General features: G+C 26.2%; 1 pseudogene; it reads left to right on the top strand.

Annotated features, from left to right (window-relative positions):
• Nucleotides 1-5,755: 5,755 nt before the first annotated feature.
• LOC112602431 overlaps nucleotides 5,756-6,581 on the top strand; it is a 13,673-nt pseudogene continuing 12,847 nt past the window's right edge.

Here is a 6,581-nt window from a genome sequence, read left to right as displayed (position 1 = left end):
GTTTATACTATTGACTTAACCTTGCTTATTCAATGATATTATAATTTAACCATAGGGACATAATATCTAATAAGGATTTAAAGATATCTTCATGAAATTACTATTGTATTGAATAACAATATTTGTCAAAATAATAACAAATATAATTTTAAAACTAATCGTGATTTTATTTTATACAATAAAATAATTTATTAATTTAAATAAAAAAAACAATCTGTTACCTATATAAAATGATCAACAGTTTAATAGCCTAAATGAATTTTATTCATATAAAATAGGTACATACACATAAAAAAAATATACAAATAAATAAAAATAATATACATCTAATAATCTATAAATGATTATAAATGATATTTATTTTAACTTAATTAATATCATACCTTAATATAAAAATACTATCATATACGGAAAAAAATGATTAAAATAATTATTTCAATAGTTAACTGACACCAAAGTATTTAGAATTATTTAAGAATAGCAATAATATAATAAAATAAGGTATTTGCATAAATTTAGTCCAATTAAGTTTGTATATAGTTAGTTATTAATGATTAAAAAAATCCATAAATTGTATACCTATTGCGGCGCGGCGGCCCGCGGCTTATAGTTTCCAATTACCTACAATCTCGATCTTTTTGTCCGTCAAATTATGTATTCGCTCGTAAACCAACACTATATAGTTAACCGAATATTCCTGTTAATAACTTTTAATAATGCAAATTTCAACGATAAAATATATACCGTTGACCAAACAAACCAATTCACATGTTTATTTTTCAAATATTATCTATTCGTTTTTAATGTTTTTATTCACATTTACAACAGAGATTTCTATAGACCAGAGTAATATTGTTTTATCTGTGTCCTTAATCATTATTCATTACGTTTGATCTCAATTTTTTTTTTTTTTTTTGTATCGTTTCTTTGTGGAATGGTACTTGAATACCGATAGCAACTATGCAGAGGGACACATACTGTTGAAGCTAAAATTCTTTCCGGCTAAAGTTATGTTGATTTTATTCCCAGAATACCGATAATTACTAATGAACACCCGTTTGCATTTATACAAAGGGTCCAATCGCCTATAAAGCTTTGTTTTGCTTTGTCCATCCATAAGGCACAGGGACAAATAATGAAAGTCGCAGGCCTTGATATCACGAATCCCTGATTTACTCATGGACAATTTTATGTTACTTGTTTCCGTGTCAGCTCGGTAAAAAACAAAAAATATTGTTTATAATGAAGTATTTTAATCTTAATAGAAATATATACAGAGATATTCTTTAAATGAAAGTGATAAAATAAAGAAAATCGTAGTTTTTCAACTTATTTTTTTTTTTATGAAATAGTCGAATATCTTCCGTGTGTAAAGTGTATTATAAATATGCTACAAAGTGTTTATTGTAGACTATAGTGAATATAGAGCGGGATATGTCACGATAAATAATTTATAATGATTTAGTTTTTATGTTTTCTGATTTATGTATTTAATCTCATCGAGAAATGTGAATACAATATATTATTATGTGTGTGTTATATGATAAATACAAATGTAGTATAGGAATTTTATGTTCTGTACAATATTGTATAGAACGGCAGACCACCCTCGTTGCCTACAATGTCCGAGGGTGAAAAGAGGTCAGAGCATGGTTTTCGTTTTAAGGCGTAGTCATCACACAAAATCTCCACGCACTATGTGGCAACGTATGTTACCAAAATTATAACGACTCATCAATTTGACAAGGGTCATTTCGATGCGCGCTACGGCGTTATAGGAGGGGGGTCAAGAACCCATCGCCGATGCGGCCCAGCAACAGTACAATAACAAAATATATATGTTTATTGTTTATTGTTCCACTATCTAATGTCGTTTATGTATACAGTTTTTTTGAATACGTATTGTGTTCAAAACTGGTTTGTACTGGCTATATCGTCTGAATTCCATGTGCGATGTGCGTGTGTGAATGCGTGCTATATGTATACGCATAGACGTCCAAATCCCTGCTATAATACATTAATACATTATTATGTGCCATCAACAATACCCAATAACCTAACCTAATGGGGTGGTTAGGTACCGATATCGTGAGATGCATTATTGTTGGAAATTCTACAGGGGTTCAAGTCGCACAGGTAGAACGAAACATTTTTATTTATTTAACGATGGATTTTCTTCTTTGTACCTATTTATTTTTTTGTCGAAATTACCCTCCATCACGATTTCTACTGTAAAATAAATTACTTATAACATTAATTATACATATTTTTGAGTTATGTGTCTCATGTCGTTAAAGAACACTAAACCTCGTCCTGTTTTATAGAAATAAACAATCAATCTGTGGCATTGCATTCTATTGAAAATATAAAAATTATAGCACTCGCATCCTTATATTCCCTACCGCTATAGGTGTATTGCATTTCACGGGTTATATGTTTTTAAAGAAACTCCTTAGTAATGATCTTTTGAGGCATTTTAGGAATAAGATTTCCATTTTTACAAGAATTCGCGAGAGAGCTAGCCGTTTGAAACGTGTATTAACACTCCCATGTACATAATAATATATTCTACTACACGTATAATAAAGCATCAATAAAAAAATTAATTAAAAGAATGCTACTGTTTTATAAAATTAATAGAAGCTTAGAATATCATGGAGTACTGTAATTTAATTACTGTGAAATTTTGTTATAATATCATAATATTGTATTTTATAAGTTTAAATACATGCTATGCTTATGTATATTTATTTATTCGATTTTTCAAATCTATAATATTAAATAGATAATATTTATATTTAATTTACATTTAAAAGTTAATAACTTTTCCCTTTATACAAAGCTTGTGTGGAGTCATTTAGCTTATCATAAATTTAAGTTTACCTACTCTTATTATTAATTAATTCAATATTTGGTAATTTATTAAATTATTTTATATGTATTTTTATAATGATTCTCCATCAGTGTTATATTAGGATTGATTAAATTATTTTAATCACTATTTTATAATATAAATCATGATAATATTTTAGTCAGATGGTCTCGACGTGAATAGATAAATGAGTTTGATTAAATTTCGCGAGCATCTTATCCACCCTCACCAACAAATACACCTACATATATAATATACACACGCGATGCATACTTTTATTAAACAAGGGAGAAAAGGATCTATAGCTACGGGTTCTTTGTCATTTTATTAAACATCATATATCTTATTATAATAACATGAGAAAATAATTGTTAATAATTCCGTTACCTGCTCCTAATCTAAAGAGTTAGCAGCGACGACACTGTTGATTCAATCTTCATCCCTCTTAACTTATTATTACCGACTAAACCATAAGTGGAATATTGGTGTTTACAAGCAAGGTGAATAATAAATGCACAATAATAAAATGATAATTCCAAATTCGTAAAATTATTAATAATTAGAATTGGATAAAATGGAAAAATTATCTAATATTATTGTTTAAAAAAAAAATCAAGGAACAAGAATTGATAAATGTGATGTGTAGCAGGGGTGACTTTAGTTTTTTGCCTGGGGGAGCAATATTTTTTTTTATGTATATATTAAACTATAAAAAAATTTGTTAGAAAGTGTTTATATAATATAGTAAGAATTAGAATACCAAGTTATTATTTTATTATTTAGAGTAAAAATTAACAGTGTATTTACTGTTAATAATTTTATATACTACAAAAATATATATGTATAAATATTAATATTAATGAAATAAAAAAGAAATATCTGGTATATATAACCTTAACTCTTATCAATAGGTATATTTTATGAAAGTTCAAATTATTAAGAATATTTGACAAAATAAAGAGCAAGATGTCTTGGGGAGGGGCATGGTTCCTATGGCCCCCTTAACAACCACCCCTAATATGTAGTGAGATATACCTTCATACAGTGTTGTATTAAAATATTTGAATCCCTATGCTCTAATCTGTATCCAGTGACGTAACATGGATTAGGGGATATATCCACACAAAACTTTAAATTCCCGTAAGCACTTGGCTTTAAATGGTTTTAAGATTTTAATTCTATTTTAAGAAATAAGGAAGTATTGCTATATAGTGAGTTCATTCTGTGAAGGTGCACTCTATTCTTCGTACTTCTGTTCAATTGACACCGTTCTTCTTTCAGCTACGGTCGCTAAGTCATTGATTCTATTGTAATTGGTATGTTTAATTATTATTGTATGTAACAATATGTATAATATATTTATTTATATTTGTTTCATACAAAGAAATACAATAAATTATACTGTATTATCCATGATCAATTAAATGATTAGCATTCCAAATAATTAGTATTTCCTTAACTAAGTATTAAACTGTATAAATATTTAACATACACATTATACAAGCATACAAAAACTCAAATAAATACTTATTAATTATTTTTCATATATTCTACAATACTAAGACATAACAAAAAATTATTTTGCAATTGTTCCCATGCATTATGTTCTGACATCTGCTCAATAATATTGATCGCTTCTGGTCGTTGAGCTAATGCACGTCCATTGTATTTTAAAAATACACCCAAATATGATTGTGACAATTCAAAATCTTTATTTTTTTCAGATACTTGTTTTAAAAGCTCTAAAAATTTAACCATCAGTTCATATGTTCATCTAAAATTAACAGCATTTAAATAAATTCAGTCAAAAGTGATCCACAAGTTCAAGTGAAATTTAGTACTAGTTAAAGTGAAGATTAATTTATCAATGTTTATAAATACCAAAACATTTAAACTGGAGTTATATATTTAAATATTTGATTTTACAGCACAAATATCATACGCGTTGATTTCTCAAAGTGAATAACGCAATGCAAAATAAAAAGAAACATCTGCTCAAATTAAAATGTATGATGTACATGTTGCCAAAAGTCTCATGAAGCAAAGGTATATTTGATGCACAGTTTTTATTAATTTAGTGTTATTAATGTGTAATATAGATGTTTAATTAGATTTATGTAAGTGTAAATATTTATTTTTATTTTTATTAATTATACTATTGTTATATTAATGATCACTTCCACTCATAAAACTTGTTTGATGATAATATATAATACAAAAGTCATATTATTTATGTATAATTTGCTTAATGAAACAACAATCAAAATTTTAAACTTATATATAATATATGTACTATATGTTTATTATTGATATATTATGATCATATAGTCTCTATAATAAAAATATCTTAATTGATATTAAGAAAAATATTTTTAAGATTTATTTGACAATTTTTAAACTTATTTACATTATCGATTATACGATATGGTTAAGTTAATGTTTAAATAAAATTATTAAATCATATGATAATTTATTTTATTAAAAGTATTTTATGAAGTAATATTTATTTTGCATGTTGAAAAGTTTAATTTCATCTAAACTTGGATAATGACATTAATAAATAGTTTGTTTGTTAACTCAATTTTCATTTTATTTAAACCAGTTTATGCTATTTTCTTAAAACTATATTCTCAAATGAAATATTTAAATAAAACTAATGCTGATTGCTCATGTTGTTTAATAATATAAACAATAAAATATGTGCTTTAATGTATTTATTATTATTATGTCTCAGATTAGTAAATTAGTAGTTTAATTATATCCTAGATAAAATGCGGTCACTTGTCACTTTATGAAAAAGTTATGATAGAAAATCATATACTTGGCTGTCAATGAGTTAAATGAGTTCAAGATTATTTAAATATTATGGAAGTATTAACAGAAATGATGGAGAAATTCAAAATAGATGTATCAAAAATTACACACATGGTAACAGATAAATCTAAGCAACTTTGTAAATCATTTAAAATATTTTCATCATCATTATTAGTCTGTCAGACACACCAAACAAGTTTGCCAATTATTGAAATTAATGAAGAAGACGATTTAACTAGCTGTAAATCTTGATTGAAATAGACAGTGATGAATCAGATATAGCGAATAATATGGAATCAATGTTTTTAAACATGAATAATACTGAGAAAGACAATGATAAAATGTGTTTACCACCACATATGAGATGTTGTGTACATACGCTTAAGTTTAATTGCAACATGTGATGTTTCAAAATTTCAAATGTCACCATGTTAAAATTTCAAAATCTACATTTATCAAATTATTTAATTTTGAATTGTTAACAGAAGCACAGTGGTCAATTAAGTTTTGAAATCCAGGATGTAAGTTTCTGTCTATAATTACAAGATGGAATTCTTATATGATGTAGCTCAAAATCTTAAGTCACAAACATACTCATTTCAACATTTAGTGAACCAATTTGAATATGCTAAAAGTAATGAATGGGTGTTCTTAGAAGAATACAAAATAATGCAGCCGTTAACCATATCTTGATAAATTGTAAAGAAAAATGTTTTTAGTTTTTGCACCTAACTATCCTAGTATTAAGACGTTTATTAATTCACTCAACAGAAGTAAAAATTGTAAACCACTTAGTATTGCATAATTACTTGGTTTGGAGAAAATATTTTCTTTTATTTGATTTAAGTAACCAAAATTTAAAGACTTATTACTACTCTATTAGTGCTTTATTATG

The sequence above is a fragment of the Melanaphis sacchari genome, unplaced genomic scaffold (assembly GCF_002803265.2).
Source record: "Melanaphis sacchari strain LSU unplaced genomic scaffold, SCAv2.0 Contig88_pilon_pilon, whole genome shotgun sequence".
Lineage (NCBI taxonomy): Eukaryota > Metazoa > Arthropoda > Insecta > Hemiptera > Aphididae > Melanaphis > Melanaphis sacchari.
This window is presented reverse-complemented; position numbering and strand designations above follow the sequence as displayed.